Source organism: Pelophylax lessonae (assembly GCF_965119305.1).
Source record: "Pelophylax lessonae genome assembly, chromosome: 2".
Lineage (NCBI taxonomy): Eukaryota > Metazoa > Chordata > Amphibia > Anura > Ranidae > Pelophylax > Pelophylax lessonae.
In genome coordinates, this window is record NC_138769.1 from 729626545 (window position 1) to 729642615 (window position 16071).

Below are 16071 nucleotides of genomic sequence, written 5' to 3' on the forward strand. Positions count from 1 at the left end.
CTACAATGTAAAGTATTGAGTGTACAGCTTGTATGACAGTGTAAATGTTCTGTCCCCTCAAAATAACTCAACACACAGCCATTAATGTCTAAACCACTGGCAACAAAAGTGAGTACACCCATAAGTGAAAATGCCCAGATTGGGCCCAATTAGCCATTTTCCCTCCCCGGTGTCATGTGACTTATTAGTGTTACAAGGTGTCAGGTGTATTTTGATGGCAGAGGGGTCCTTGCTGTCAGAATACAATAGTGCTGTGGGGAGGATTTCCCCATCCACCTCCATCTTGTGGATAGGGAAATCTGTTTCTTTTTTCTTCATCATTCAGCCTGCCGGCTGATCAGAAAAAAAGGAGTCATCTATGGCCACTCATTAAGGCTTCGCACATTAAAAAAAAAAGAAAACACTTTTGATACATCTTTAATGTGCTTTTACCAAAATGTGCATCACATAGCATTTAATGAATAAGAGGATTATTCCTCCTTTCAGGGCAGTGGGCTTAGCCATGAAAATCATCCCTCTGTGCCCCAACAGCCAGATGTATTCTATAACCACGGGTGTATAGTGCAAATATATTGTAGCCTAATATTCTCAAGCCAATTTAAAAAAAAAAACTGCATGGTCATCATCAGTGCTGCTGTGTAGGGAAACAATGGCCTCTATGGAGTAGGACTCGGGACCCAACAAGACTGTATAACCATACAGGTTTGGAATAAATGGCTCTGTAATGTAATGGTAACCCGTGAGCTGCGCTGCATGTCGTCCAGATGTACATCTATCCATCTGGTAGTGCTCTTTCACTCACATGTGCTCTTTCACTCAATCTTTCCCAAGCATAGGATGATTCCATAGACCCACCAGGGTGCTATGGACATGGAAGACTCCCCCCCCCCCCCCCCCAAGGACACTCACTGGACCCCAGTTGCAACCCCAGTTGCAACCTCACCATGCTCCTTCCATTTCCAAGGGACATCGCCATCTCGACTTTAGGAAAAGGAACTGTCTATACAACAAAAGCCCATCATTTCCTGAGCACAGTTATTTACATATATAAATCCTTCAGTCAGCCCAGCAGTGATAGCACATTTTTAATGTTACAAAAAGCAGAGAGAACGTAGATGTAAAAGGAGAGCTGAGTTGAAGGGTTCGTACCTTTGGCCAGAGTACAACATCCCATGCAAAGAGCATATGAGTAGTCCCAATAGTCCTTCACCTTCCTCCCCTGCTTTCCACCTAAAGGGAAGCCAAGATATATAGAGCAGCCTTTCTCAACATTTTCAATATAGGGGAACCCTTGAAATAATTTTCTGGTCCCAGGGAACCCCTGCTAAAAATTACTATATCTACAACTCATGATACATTAGTGTGAAAAAAAAACATTAGTGGGAAGAATGCTCCTTACATTAGTGGTCATTGGGATTAGTTCCGCCTTATTGATAACTAATGCCCCATACACACGTGCAGATTATCTGCAGACTTTTGTCTACAGACTTACCTTTTCTATGTAGTGCAAGGGCCTGCCGGATTGCATACAAATTGAAAGTGTTTAGGTTTGACCTCATATTATATGGTTTTGGTAAGTCTGCAGACAAAAGTCTGCAGATAATCTGCACGTGTGTATGGCCCTTTAAAGTATCAATGTTGTTAGTAGGAACTTATCTGAAAAGGCAGAAATTGCTCATTGCTCAAGGAACCCCTACCAACCTCTGGAGGAACCCTAGAGTTCCACAGAACCCTGTTTGAGAAACCTTGATATAGAGCCTCACAAACTACATTTATTCTGTGGCTTGGTCCTCCAAACAACTCCCATGATTACCACCAGTGGACTTCATCTGAGCCCTACCTCCCAAATGCCCCTTCCTGTCATGAGCAGGGTGTTAGCAGTACGCAAGGTCGCACCCCACTACTACTCTGAGGTCCTCTAGTGGCTATACAGCTAATAACACTACCTAATCATGACAAGGGGTCCCTGAACCTACTCTAAAAACTAAATATGGCAATACCTTGTGGCCAAACCAGGGAACTACAAGGAGCACTCCCATCACCCTACTTTCACAAGCCTGACTGGAGGTTAAAGTAGTGAGAGGGCTCACCTTGTGGTTGCATGCAGAGCACCCTTCAGAGTGGTGACAGGGAGAGCTACACCCAAAGAAACATGGGTTGCCAGTGATGTAGTTGTCTGGTGATTCCAGATTAAGAGACACCTGAAGAGCAGGGATGCCAATAGGGCAGTAGCCACTCTGGATGTGCCCTGTAGTGACAGCAGATCTAAGCAGGAAGCAGAGTCAGAAGCCAGAGCCGTGATTAAACACAGAAAGGTCAATCAGGTATAGAAGCAGAAGCATGGTCAAGATCAAGCCAGGGTCATGCACAGGAAAGCAGGCAGTAGCAAGTCCACGTAAACAAGCTGAGGTCAGAGCCAGGAGAGAAGCCAAGTCAGTAAAGGGTAATCCAATAATACAGCCAACACAGGAACAAAGGATACAAGAGGCTGACAATCATCCAGCAACTAATGAGCATAACTGCTGTCCTTATAAAGGTCATTGGGCACCAGTAACTATCGCGCATTACATGTGCTGTCACTCAAGCAGTTTTACCAGTGCACAGCATCGCGCATGCAGTTGCGCTAGTCCGCACCACATACCAGTGTACGCCTGCACACATCTTTGCGCACATTAGCACGCCCATGCTGGAATTTGGCCTTGGTTAGTCCCCTGATACCTACCCTACATCTTTATAATGTTATACTGTATTTCCACTATACACCAGTGGTTCTGAATGTGTTGGGGCATAAAGGAATGATTTGTATGACTCTGCTCACTGTCCTGAAATAAGGAATAATCCTCTAATTTTTGGGCTGGAGGGCTTTTTGATCCCTTTAGCCCCTTCTCACCATAACCATTGGGACTATACAATCTCACAGAGTTCAATAGTAATGTATGGAATACGCACATAAAATATACCACACCTACTGTAAACCGCAAAGGTGTAAATCTAACTCTTCCACGCATATAGAATAATCACAAGCTGTCTGCCTTGCACTTGGTAATCCCCAGCACCCTCTACTTCCTTAGCAACCAAAAAGGCAAAAGTTTGGCCATTCGTATGAACCTAGGTTCAGACTGAACTGTTGGCTCATCCCTCGTTGTGTATTACCATTAGTATCTCTACTTTTAGTAGTTAGTATAGGCATACAGTAGTTGTTTGTAGCCTATTGCATTAGAGTGCACCCCAAAACTCAAACACACATGCATGTGTATGTCTATATTGTTTATATGTCCCTGGTGTATTGATCTCCCTGCCAGCACTGTGAAAAGAGAAGTACCTAAGCTCTACTCTTATGGTAGAGCCAGTAAGAGGGAGATCTTTCTTATCTCCCCGCTGCTACACAGAGTGATAATGATAATATGCAATAGGTGATTAGGTTGTGCCCAGGCACACCCGGTACACCCTGTGTGCACGCCTATGAGTATGGGGTATCAGAGGCATAACTAGAACCTTCATTGCCCCAGTGCAAGAAACCATGAAGGGCCCCCTGGACCACTGGCCGGGGCCCTTCCCTTCAAACCTGGGGCTTTTCCCACTGATCCTGGGGCCCTTTACTCCCATTGTGGGACCCTTTCACAAGTTCTGCAGTGGGTTCCCTTATTGCCATCTTGGGGCCTCCCCACGGTGGTGGATTGCCAGGGGCCGGTGGCAAGTGTGACCTTTGCGATCCTAGGGGTTCATCCACTGGTGTCAATTTTTTTTATTTTTAGGTATTTTAAATTGTATTATTTTTTATCCTTTTAGTTTATTTTTTTACAATGTGACTGACTATGACTCTGTCCCAGGGCCAGACTGGCCTACCGGGATACTGGGAAATTTCCCGGTAGGCCGACGGCCCTGGGGCCGCTTTGAGACGTGGCCCCAGGCTCCCCTCTGTATTTGCGGCCGCCGGCCCACCCCGCAGTGTATGCAGAGTCGAGCTAGCTGCGGCCGCCGGATGTGAGCGGCATAATATCATATCCAGCGGCGGCGGTCGGCGGATCTCTCACTGGCTGGCTGCAAAGCATGGTGGCATCTCTTCCCTGAAGTTCCCTCCCAGACACCGGTGATATCGCTGAGCTGCCCTGTAGTGCACAGGTAAGAGTCTTGGAAAAGGGACCTTGACCTTGTGTATTGCATTGGGGGGGGGGGGGGCAGGCAGCATTGTATTAGGGCCCCTAATACAATGATGTTCCCCCCTCCCCCTAATACAATGCTGACCCCCCTCCCCCTAATACAATGCTGCCCCCCTACTAAAATGCTGTTTAGCAGGGAGGGGGGGTCAGCATTGTATTAGGGGGAGGGAGCCAGGGGGGCAGCATTGTATTAGGGGGAGGGGGCAAGGGGGGCATCATTGTATTAGGGGGAGGGGACAAGGGGGGGACAGCATTGTATTAGGGGGAGGGGGCAGCATTGTATTAGGGGGAGGGGGCCAGGTGAGGACAGCATTGTATTAGGGGGAGGGGGCTGCATTGTATTAGGGGGAGGGGGCCAGATGAGAACCGCATTGTATTAGGGGAAGGGGGCCAGGGGGAACAGCATTGTATTAGGGGGAGGGGTTGGGGGGAACAGCATTGTATTAGAGGGAGGGAGCCGGGGGGAACAGCATTGTAATAGGGGGAGGGGGGAATCAGCATTGTATTAGGGGGAGGGGGGATCAGCATTGTATTAGGGAGAGGGGGCCAGGGGGGATCAGCATTGTATTAGGGGGAGGGGGAACAGCATTGTATTAGGGGGAAGGGGCCAGGGGGAAACAACATTGTATTAGGGGTAGGGGGTCAGCATTGTATTAGGGGAGGGGGGATCAGCATTGTATTAGGGGGAGGGCGAACCATTGTATTAGGGGGAGGGGGAGGGGTCCAAGGGGGGGAACAGCATTGTGTTGGGGGGGATCAGCATTGTATTAGGGAGAGGGGGGATCACCATTGTATTAGGGGGAGGGGTCCAGGGGGGGCAGCATTGTATTAGGGGGAGGGGGGGACAGCATTGTATTAGGGGGAGGAGGAGTCAGCATTGCATTAGGGGGAGGGGGCCAAGGGGGGAACTGCATTGTGTTGGGGGGGAGATCAGCATTGTATTAGGGAGAGGGGGATCACCATTGTATTAGGGGGAGGGGTCCAGGGGGGGCAGCATTGTATTAGGGGGAGGGGGGAACAACATTGTATTAGGGGGAGGGGGACAGCATTGTATTAGGGGGAGGGGGCCAGGGGGAACAGCATTGTATTAGGGGGAGGGGGCCGGGGGGAGCAACATTGTATTAGGAGGAGGGGGCTGGAGATCAGCATTGTATTAGGTGCAGGGGGAGGATCAGCATTGTATTAGGGGGAGGTAGGGGATCAGCATTGTAATAGGGGGAGGGGGTCAGGGGGGGACAGCATTGTATTAGGGGGAGGGGGGACAGCATTGTATTAGGGGGAGGGGGGAAAAGCATTGTATTAGGGTGAGGAGGGGCATTATTGTATTAGGGGAGGAGGGATTCACATAGTATTAGGGAGAGGGGGGATCAGCATCGTATTAGGGGGAGGGGGCAGGAGGGGAACGGCATTGAATTAGGGGAGGGGCTTGGGGGCTCAGCATTGTATTAGGGGGAGGGGGCCGGGGGGGACAACATTGTATTAGGTGCAGGGGGGGATCAGCATTGTATTAGGGGAAGGGGGGATCAGCATTGTAATAGGGAGAAGGGGTATCAGCATTGTAATAGGGGGAGACGGTCAGGGGGGGGACAGCATTGTATTAGGGGGGGTCAGCATTGTATTAGGGGGAGGAGGGAGACAGCATTGTATTAAGGGGAGGGGGCCGGGGGGAGCAGCATTGTATTAGGGGGAGGGGGGTCTGCAGTGTATTAGATAGCGGGGAGGGGAGGTCAGCAGTGTATTAGATAGCGGGGAGGGGGGTCTGCAGTGTATTAGATAGCAAGGGGGGTTCAACAGTGTATCAGATGGTGGAGAGGGGGGGACAGCAGTGTATTAGATAGCAGGGGGGTCGGCAGTGTATTAGATAGTGGGGAGGGGGGTTAGCAGTGTATTACATAGCGAGAAGGGGGGTTAACAGTGTATTACATAGCAGGGAGGGGGGTCTGCAGTGTATTAGATAGCGGGGAGGGGGGCTCAGCAGTGTATTAGATAGCGGGGAGGGGGGGGGTCAGGAGTGTATTAGATAGTGGGGAGGGGGTTAGCAGTGTATTAGATAGTGGGGAGGGGGTTCAGCAGTGTATTAGATAGCGGGGAGGGGGGTCAGCAGTGTATTAGATAGTGGGGAGGGGGGGGGTCAGCAGTGTATTATATAGCGGGGAGGGGAGGGGTCAGCAGTGTATCAGATAGTGGGGAGGGGGGTCTGCAGTGTATTAGATAGCAGGGAGGGGGGTCAGCAGTGTATTAGATAGCGGGGAGGAGGGGTCAGCAGTGTATTAGATAGCGGGGAGGGGGGTCAGCAGTGTATTAGTGGGGAGGGGGGGTCTGCAGTGTATTAGATAATGGGGAGGGGGTTAGCAGTGTATTACATAGCGGGAAGGGGGGTTAACAGTGTATTACATAGCAGGGAGGGGGGTCTGCAGTGCATTCGATAGAGGGGAAGGGGGCTCAGCAGTGTATTAGATAACGGGGAGGGGGGGTCAGCAGTGTATTATATAGCAGGGAGGGCAGGGGTCAGCAGTGTATCAGATGGTGAGGAGGGGGGTCTGCAGTGTATTAGATAGCAGGGAGGGGGGTCAGCAGTGTATTAGATAGCGGGGAGGAGGGGTCAGCAGTATATTAGATAGCAGGGAGGGGGGTCAGCAGTGTATTAGTGGGGAGGGGGGTCTGCAGTATATTAGATAATGGGGAGGGGGGTCTGCAGTGTATTACATAGCAGGGAGGGGGGTCTGCAGTGTATTAGATAGCGGGGAGGGGGGCTCAGCAGTGTATTAGATAGCGGGGAGGGGGGTCTGCAGTGTATTAGATAGCGGGGAGGGGAGGGGTCAGCAGTGTATCAGATAGTGGGGAGGGGGGTCTGCAGTGTATTAGATAGCAGGGAGGGGGGTCAGCAGTGTATTAGATAGCGGGGAGGGGGGGTCAGCAGTGTATTCGAAAGCGGGGAGGGGGGTCAGCAGTGTATTAGATAGCGGGGAGGGGGGGTCAGCAGTGTATTATATTGCGGGGAGGGGAGGGGTCAGCAGTGTATCAGATAGTGGGGAGGGGGGTCTGCAGTGTATTAGATAGCAGGGAGGGGGGTCAGCAGTGTATTAGATAGCGGGGAGGGGGGGTCAGCAGTGTATACGAAAGCGGGGAGGGGGGTCAGCAGTGTATTAGTGGGGAGGGGGGGGTCTGCAGTGTATTAGATAATGGGGAGGGGGGTTAGCAGTGTATTACATAGCGGGAAGTGGGGTTAACAGTGTATTACATAGCAGGGAGGGGGGTCTGCAGTGCATTCAATAGCGGGGAAGGGGGCTCAGCAGTGTATTAGATAGCGGGGAGGGGGGGCTGCAGTGTATTATATTGCGGGGAGGGGAGGGGTCAGCAGTGTATCAGATAGTGGGGAGGGGGGTCTGCAGTGTATTAGATAGCAGGGAGGGGGGTCAGCAGTGTATTAGATAGTGGGGAGGAGGGGTCAGCAGTGTATTAGATAGCGGGGAGGGGGGTCAGCAGTGTATTAGTGGGGAGGGGGGTCTGCAGTGTATTAGATAGCGGGAAGGGGGGGTCAGCAGTGTATTAGATAGTGGGGAGGGGGGTCAGCAGTGTATTAGTGGGGAGGGGGGTCAGCAGTGTGTCAGATAGTGGGGGGGTCAGCAGTGTTTTAGTGGGGAGGGGGGGTCAGCAGGGTATCAAATAGTGGGGAGGGGGGCTAGCTTGGCTGTCCCTGGAGCCTGTGCCGCTCTCTGCCGATCATTGATGACAATTTGTCATCAATTGTCATCAATGATCTTATATTTTCAGTTTAGAATAAATTTCATATATTTACAATTTTTTACAATTTTTTTTACACTTTTTGGGTTTCACACATCACATTCACACAATATTTGTTCCTTTTTTACATTTCGAGTGTCCGTATTTATATATACATATTCGTACACTCGCTGATGTACTTCTTTTTTCATTTCATTTTTTATTCATTTTTTATTTATTATGTATATATACACATTTATATTTTATATATACGTTCAAAGGCTTTTTCACAACTATCATCCTTTATACAAATGAGTATTTTTTATTCAGCGTTTTTTCTGCATTTATATATTTATTTACCTATATACACACTCATTTGTGTATTTAAATTGATATGTTCCACAGGGGATTTCATTGTTGGACACTCTTCATATATTTGTGATTTTATTAAGAATGTTTTCTTGCTATGGACACACAGTGCGTGTTTTTTTGTTTTGTCTTTCATTATTAGTTGGTTTGAGGTGACTGATCCGCAGGTGCTGGGCATTTTAATATCAGATTCTGGGTGTGTTGGATCATTTCCCTGAATCTGTTTCTGATATGTTCCCAGCCCATTTATACGGCTCTCTCACCGATTTCCAACTATTGGTTATGAGTAAGCGTTCAGTAGAATCGTGAAACGCGTCAACCTGTTCCAAGTCTGTGTGATGCACCTATGTTTTCAAGTTTATGGGAATAAACACTTTCAGTTTATTTACTCCTGAGTGCGGTAAAACTTTCTCTTTGAACTCTGGAGCATGGGGCCTGGTTGCAATTGCAACCCCTGCAACCCCTGTAGTTATGCCCCCGTGGGGTATGCAACCACCTATCACAAAGAAACTTTACTTATTCTGGGGAATAGATTTCAGCATCATTCAGCCGTTTCCTTCCCAGCCTGACTGTCCTTGGCCCACCTCTTTCATTCATTGGATCATCACATGTGGGCGTTACCTAGGGTGGCCTGCATGCAAATACAGCCTGCCTAGAAATGTCCACTCCTCCAGACTGACATTCATCCATCCGTCAAGGCATTTTGATATTTGCATAACTCCTCCCAAGAACAAGCCCACTGCTTGCATCAGGGATGAGGGCTCCTGAGAGGAGGACTGAGGCCGGGGGCTGTGATGATTTCAGGAAGCTATGTACAGAACCCTGCTGGCCCCACCCACAAGCCCGGATTTGTCGGTATTGCAGAGAGAAGCACAGAAACCCAGTAAGGATGACATTGGGTCTAAAATAAGGTATTTAATAAAAATAGAAAAGTTTTATTTAAAAATGCCATCAAGATTTTGATGGGTGGAGGGGGGGGGGAGAGTACCCAGGGAAGAAAAAATTTAACCACTTACCGCAAACTGACGTAAATTAACGTCAGCAGACTTTGCGGGGTTATACCGGGGTGATGCCTCTAGCTAGAGGCATCATCTCGGTACCGTGGTTTGAAGCCGACGGTCGGCTTTCCGTCGGTAACGACCGATGCGGCTCGGGAGCCGCTCGAACGTTAACTGGGGGGGCGGGAGGGGACGTCCCCCCCCCCTCCCGCCGCCTTCTGTGGCTTTGCTCGGGGCTCCCGTCCCCCCGGGAGCCCCGAGCACCCAGCCGGCGCGTCCGCCGGCTGGATGGAGTCCCGATGAATGCCGGAAACGGCATCGATCGGGTCTCCGATGACGTAACCCGGAGGCGGCGTCCATGACGTCACTTCCGGGTTACTGTGCTGCAAAAGGCGGCAGTTTTGAAAAACGGCTGTATGCAAAAATGCCGTTTTCGGCGTTTTGCATACAGGGAAGTGTAGTGGAGGGGTCTAGGGTCTTTTAGACCCTCGATCCCTCCATAAAGTGTACCTGTCACTACATATTGGTGTCACAAGGGATGTTTACATTGCTTGTGACAGCAATAAAAGTGATCAGATTTTTTTTTTTTTTTTAAAAAAACTGTAATAAAGTTTAAAAAAAATAAAAAATAAATAGGAAAAAAAAAATTTAGCCGCCCCCGTCACCGTTAGCTCGCGCGCGAAAAAAAACGTATGCGCAAGTCGAGCCGAGAATGAAATGGCTGTTCAAACCCCACATGTGAGATATCGCCGCGATCGCCAGAGCGTGGGCAATAATTTAAAAAAAAGAGCTACACTCTAACTCTAAACTGGTAACCGTTAAATAAATTTAAAGCGTCGCAGATTGAGATCTCTATTGACCGTAGTTTGTCGCCATCCCACGGGAGGGCGCAATTTTAAACTGTAGCATGTTGGGTATCTATTTACTCGGCGTGACATCATCTTTCACAATATACAAAAAAATTTTGCAATGACCGACATTTTATTCTCCAGAGTCTTTGCTAAAAAATATATATATATATAATGGTTGGGGGTTCTAAGTAGTTTTCTAGGAAAAAATACTAGTTTTAACTTGTAAACAAAAAGTGTCCGAAATAGGGCTGGGGCTTAAGTGGTTAAAACTTCAGCTTTAATGTGCCCCCTCCTTTATAATTACAGCAAAACCCTTTCAATGATTCCAAATAAAAAACAGTAATAATATAATACAAATAAATATCTCACCCGAGTCCCGTGCTCCAATCTTTATCTGTAGATACAAATGTATCCTTCCTGCTGGGGAAATGTTATTCTGGATACAATGTATGCACAAGATCAATACCATGAAATGTTCCATTGTTGTATGAAGGTTAAATAAAATGGGAGATTGTCAGGCACAGATTGCCTCTGTCCGCTCACAGCTATGTGAAAAATGTGATACAATACATTCATTCTCTGACACCACAATTGTCCATTAATTTGATGCAATTTTTCAGCTGCTGCCATAAGGGGGCGCAATTTACAAGCCATTAAAAATCTACCTAAAGACACAAACATTTCTTTTATTGTGATGGGGTAGAGATAGGTTAACACGGGTCAGCCTTTTTATAATTATGGGGGGGGGGGGTCTGATCGAAGAAGTAGGAAGTCAATAATCTTTCTTCTTCCCCCTCAGTTCTCCCCCAGGCTGGTGACCCTGGGAGTGTGAATTCTGCCACAGATGGCCAGGGAAGTGCGGAGATCGCAGCTTCATAAACTGCCCGTTTCTGTGTCAGTCAATGACAGATGCTCCGTGTGCGGAGATCAGGGCTTTTTTTTCAGCGGGAACGCAGTTTCAGCACCTCCAGTACTGACTGTTTGTAGTCGCAAGGGGTGCTGGGGTGTGTTGCAGGGTCTATTGATTGGGGGAATCCATTCTAGCTGGAGGGGATCTATTTTTTCAGGGGGGTTTTTTGCTGAGGAGGTCTATTATTGCTGGTGGGGGACCTACTGTTGCTGGGGGTAGGTCTTATATTGCGGATCAGTTGTTGCTGGGAGAGATCTACTTTTGAGAGAGAGGTCTATTGTTGCTGGCTAAGAGTCGGTTCACACTGGGGCGACACGACTCTGTACTACTTTGGGGGCGACTTGTGCATTACCATGCACCACGACTTCGGAGCGACTTGCAGGGACTTCACATAATGGAAGTCTATGCAAGTCGCTGCGAGGTCGCCCCGAAGTAGTACAGGACCCTTTTTCTAAGTTGGAGCGACTTGTGTCGCTCCTATTAGAACGGGTCCTGTAGCGGACAATGGACCGCGAGGGAGCGCAACTTGTCAGGCTGACAAGTCGCGCTAGTGTGAACCGACTCTAACAGAGAGTCTGTTGATGCTAGGGGGAAAATAGTGTTGCTGGTGGTCTGTTGTTGTTAGGGGGATCTATTGTTGCTAGCGGGGGCTCTATTGTTACTGGTTGCAGGGGATCTATTTTACTGCTTTTTGTGTTATCCTTACCAAATTCTATACAGATTATTCAGCACCACAAAATGATACGTAGTTCTGTATTCTCTAAAAGGGCAGTACTGGGAGGTGGGTAGGGGGATTGGACCCAAGGAATGGTTCTCAGAGGTGGGTGGGGGCAGAGAAAATGGGTGACTCGGAAAGGAGGGGGGAGTTCCTGCACCTATTCTCTGAGAAAAAAAGCCCTGGCGGAGATGATCAGCGGAGAACATGTTCTACCCCGATCATCTCTGTTTCATAAACCGATAATGATCCGAGATAAACTGCGATCAGCAGGATCACTGCTCATCTTGTTTCACAGTATCTAGCGCAGCATGACAACTTTATGGTGAAGATCTAGAATTGCATAGGGGGATTTTTTAAAAATATCCCTAAAAATGTAAGTTACATTATAAAGCCCAAATCCAATCAAAATTTGTATTTATTTATTTGGTAGAGTGTGAAAAATTCAAACCTCTGCTGGTGGTTTTATAGGTGAATGAATCTAGGAATGATGACCACTCCATAATATTCAAGTCCAGAAATAAGTTTATTCCAAAGATAAAAAATTTACAAAGTCAATGCCTTTTGGGGGTTGTAGTTCACCACCCCCCTTCATCAAGGCTAGGATACCACACAAAACAACATAGATAACAAAAAATAAAAAAATTACCTTACATTCATTTCTACAATAAATGATTATAAAAATTAAAGAACAAAATCAAACACCAGTAAGGGCATATTAGCAAAAATAGATACTACATTGGAAATATTATTGATAGTAGAAATAGAAATCATAATGATAATAATCATATCCAATGACAATGCTGATATCAATTAAATTGATCGTAGAAAAATAATAAGGTTAGTATTGACAATAGCATGTGAAATTGATGTTAGTGACAAAATTATTGGTAATGTTGGCGATTAAGGTAAAATAATAATGATAACAACCATAATGTATAAAACAATGAATAATAAACATACAAGAAACAATAAAACATTAAAAGGTATCAATGTATTAAATGTAATTAAATGTAATTTTTTTATTAATTTAATAGTATATGAAATGGAAAGTATAAAATCACATTTCTAATATTATAATATAGACTTTGGATGAATATAAATGACAAGTAAAAACTTTGTATGCTGGTCATGATCACATAAGTATTTAACCACTTAAGCCCCGGAAGATTTTACCCCCATTCCGACCAGGGGGTATTTTGCGATTCGGCACTGCGTGACTTTAACGGACAATTGCACGGTCGTGCGACGCTGTACCTAAACGAATTTCACGTCTTTTTTTTCCCACAAACAGAGCTTTCTTTTGGTGGTATTTGATCACCTGTGCGATTTTTTGATCACGCGCTATAAACAAAAAAAGAGCGTCAATTTTGAAAAAATAACAATATTTTCCCATTTTTTTATATGAAATTCCCCCCCAAAAAAATGTAAAAATCAAAATTTTTTAACATTTTCGGCCAATTTGTTTTATGCTACATATGTTTGGTAAAAAAAAAAAATCGCAAAAAGCGTATTTTGATTGGTTTGTGCAAAAGTTATCGCGTTTACTAACAAAGGGAAAGATTTTTGTCATTTTTGGTGTTTTTTTTTAACGAGTAATGGCGGCGATCTGCGATTTTTTTTGCGGTACTGCGACATTGCGGCGGACAGATCGGACCCTTGACTGACATTTTTGACACTTTTGGGGGTTCCAGTGACATTACTGCAGTAATCAGTGCTATACATATGCACTGTTACTGTAAAAATGACACTGGCAGGGAAGGGGTTAACTGTATTGGAGAGGGAGGGGTTAAGTGTGTCCTAGGGGCGTGTTTCTAACTGTAGTGGGACATGGCTACTAGTGTAAAAACAGAGATCAATGGTTCTACATAGTAAAACCGTCTGATCTCCATTTTTGCACAGGGGAGAATGACAGGCGGCTTGTTTACATAAGCCGCCTGCCTTTCTCCCGCTGTACCGATGATCGTAGTGTGACTGGCGGACAACGGGTCCGCCAGTCACACTCCCGCACTCCTCTGTGAAAGAGGCGAGGCGGGCGCGCGCCCGCCCGCTATTGGCTAAAAACCCGGTGACAGGCTAGCGACGTAGATCTACGTCACTCTGCCTGGCCGGGGTTGACTGCCACAGTAAATATACTATGCACAGTCGGCAACCAGTTAACCACTTCCCGCCCGCCCTATTACAAAATGACGGCGGGAATGTGGTTGAGTTATCCTGACCGGACGTCATATGACGGCGGCAGGATAACACCGCTCTGGGCGCCCCCCGGGGGCGCGCAGAGCGGCGATCGGTGATGCGAGGTGTCAGTCTGACACCCTGCATCTCCGATCTCGGTAAAGAGCCTCTGACGGAGGCTCTTTACCATGTGATCAGCCGTGTCCAATCACGGCTGGTCACATAGTAAAACAGGAACAGCCGTTGATCGGCTTTCCTTAGTTCGTGCCTGACAGGCACGAGTAAAGGAGCGCCGATCGGCGGCTCCCCTGACAGGGGGGGGGTCGGCACTGGTAATCAGATCATTGATTACCAGTGCAGACCCTCAGGGGGGGGATCTGCCACTAGATCCACCAGGGATGCCCACTATGACCCCAGGGATGCCCACTATGACCCCAGGGATGCCCACTATGACCCCAGGGATGCCCACTATGGCCACCAGGGATGGCAATCAGGGCTCAGGGAGCCCCCCATTGCCCTCCCCATCAGTGATGCCCACCAGTGTCCTCCCTATCAGTGCTGCCCACCATTGCCATCCTTTAGTGTCGCCCACCAGTGCCCATTATTGCCCACCAGTGCCGCCTATCAGTGCCCATTAGTGCCCATCAGTGCCGCCCGTCAGTGCCGATCAGTGCCGCCCGTCAGTGCCCATCAGTGCCCACCAGTGCTGCCTATCAGTGCCCATTAGTGCCCGTCAGTGCCACCTATCAGTGCCCGTCAGTGCCGCCTATCAGTGCCCATCAATGCCGCCTATCAGTGCCCAGCAGTGCCGCCTATCAGTGCCCACCAATGCTGCATATCAGTGCTACCTATCAGTGCCACATATCAGTGCCTATCAGTGCCGCCTATCAGTGCCGCCTATCAGTGCCGCCTATCAGTGCCACCCCATCAGTGCCACCCCATCAGTGCCACCCCATCATTGCCTCCTCATCAGTGCCTGTCAGTGCAGTCTCATCAGTGCTCATCAGTGCAGGAAAAAACTTTTACAAAATTGTATAACATAAACAAAAAAACTTTTTTTTTTTTTCAAACTTTTCTGTCTTTTTTTATTTGTTTAGCAAAAAGTAAAAATCGCACAGGTGATCAAATACCACCAAAAGAAAGCTCTATTTGTGGGGGGAAAATGATATAAATTTGGTGTAAGTACAGTGTTGCATGACCGCGCAATTGTCATTCAAAATGCAACAGCGCTAAAAGGGGAAAATTGGCCTGGGCGGGAAGGGAGGGAAGTGCCCTGTATTAAAGTGGTTAAAGTAGATGTACAGCCAAAACTCGTTTGGCTTTACATCTCCTCTGGATCACAGAAGTGCAGGCCATTCTGCACTCCTGTGACCCGTTTTCAGCAGACAGCCGACTGAAGTCCGCTGTCTGCTGACGTCACAAATGTTGGTCCAGGCACTGCGTCATCGCGACAATGGAAGATGGGATCCGCCAGGTGCCAGGACCGAAACCTGGCTCAGCCTCTTAGCGAGCCGCCCCTCCACAGCTCAGCACTCCAGTGAGAAAGGAGGGGGCAGAGCAGAGAGCTGTGACTGACAGTTAGCAGCTCTCTGTTCAGGGAGCTGTCAGAACCGAGCGATCGGTGGTGTTTGATCGCTCAGTTCTTAGTGCAAAGGCTCCAGGGGACAAATGCAGCATCGGACCAATGCTGCATCCACCTAGGTAAGTATAACTGGAAGATAAAAAAGAATCCTTTACTTCTCTTTCAAGATTAAATAATAAAACAATAAAATGACTGTATAAGAGAAGAAGTGAGGAAGGCAGAAGTCACTGGTATGGGAAGACGTACAACCCACAATCTAATAACAAAGGGGTTGATTTAGTAAAATTGGAGAGCGCTAAATCTGGTGCAGCTCTGCATAGAAACCAATCAGCTTATAACTCAGTTTGTTCAATTAAGCTTTGACAAAAAAAAAAAAATGGATGCTGGTTGAAAAGCTGCACTGGATTTTGAACTTTCCATTTCTTGTAAATCGTCCCCAAATTTTTTTTGCTCTTGTATCCATCTGATTGATTCCTATCCCTCTGATCCCCTGTTACCAGAGTAGTAAGTGTGCGAAAATATCAACAAAAACACAACAGAGGTTATAACCTTTCCCAGCTCCATCTAAACCCAGAACTGAAGTTTTGG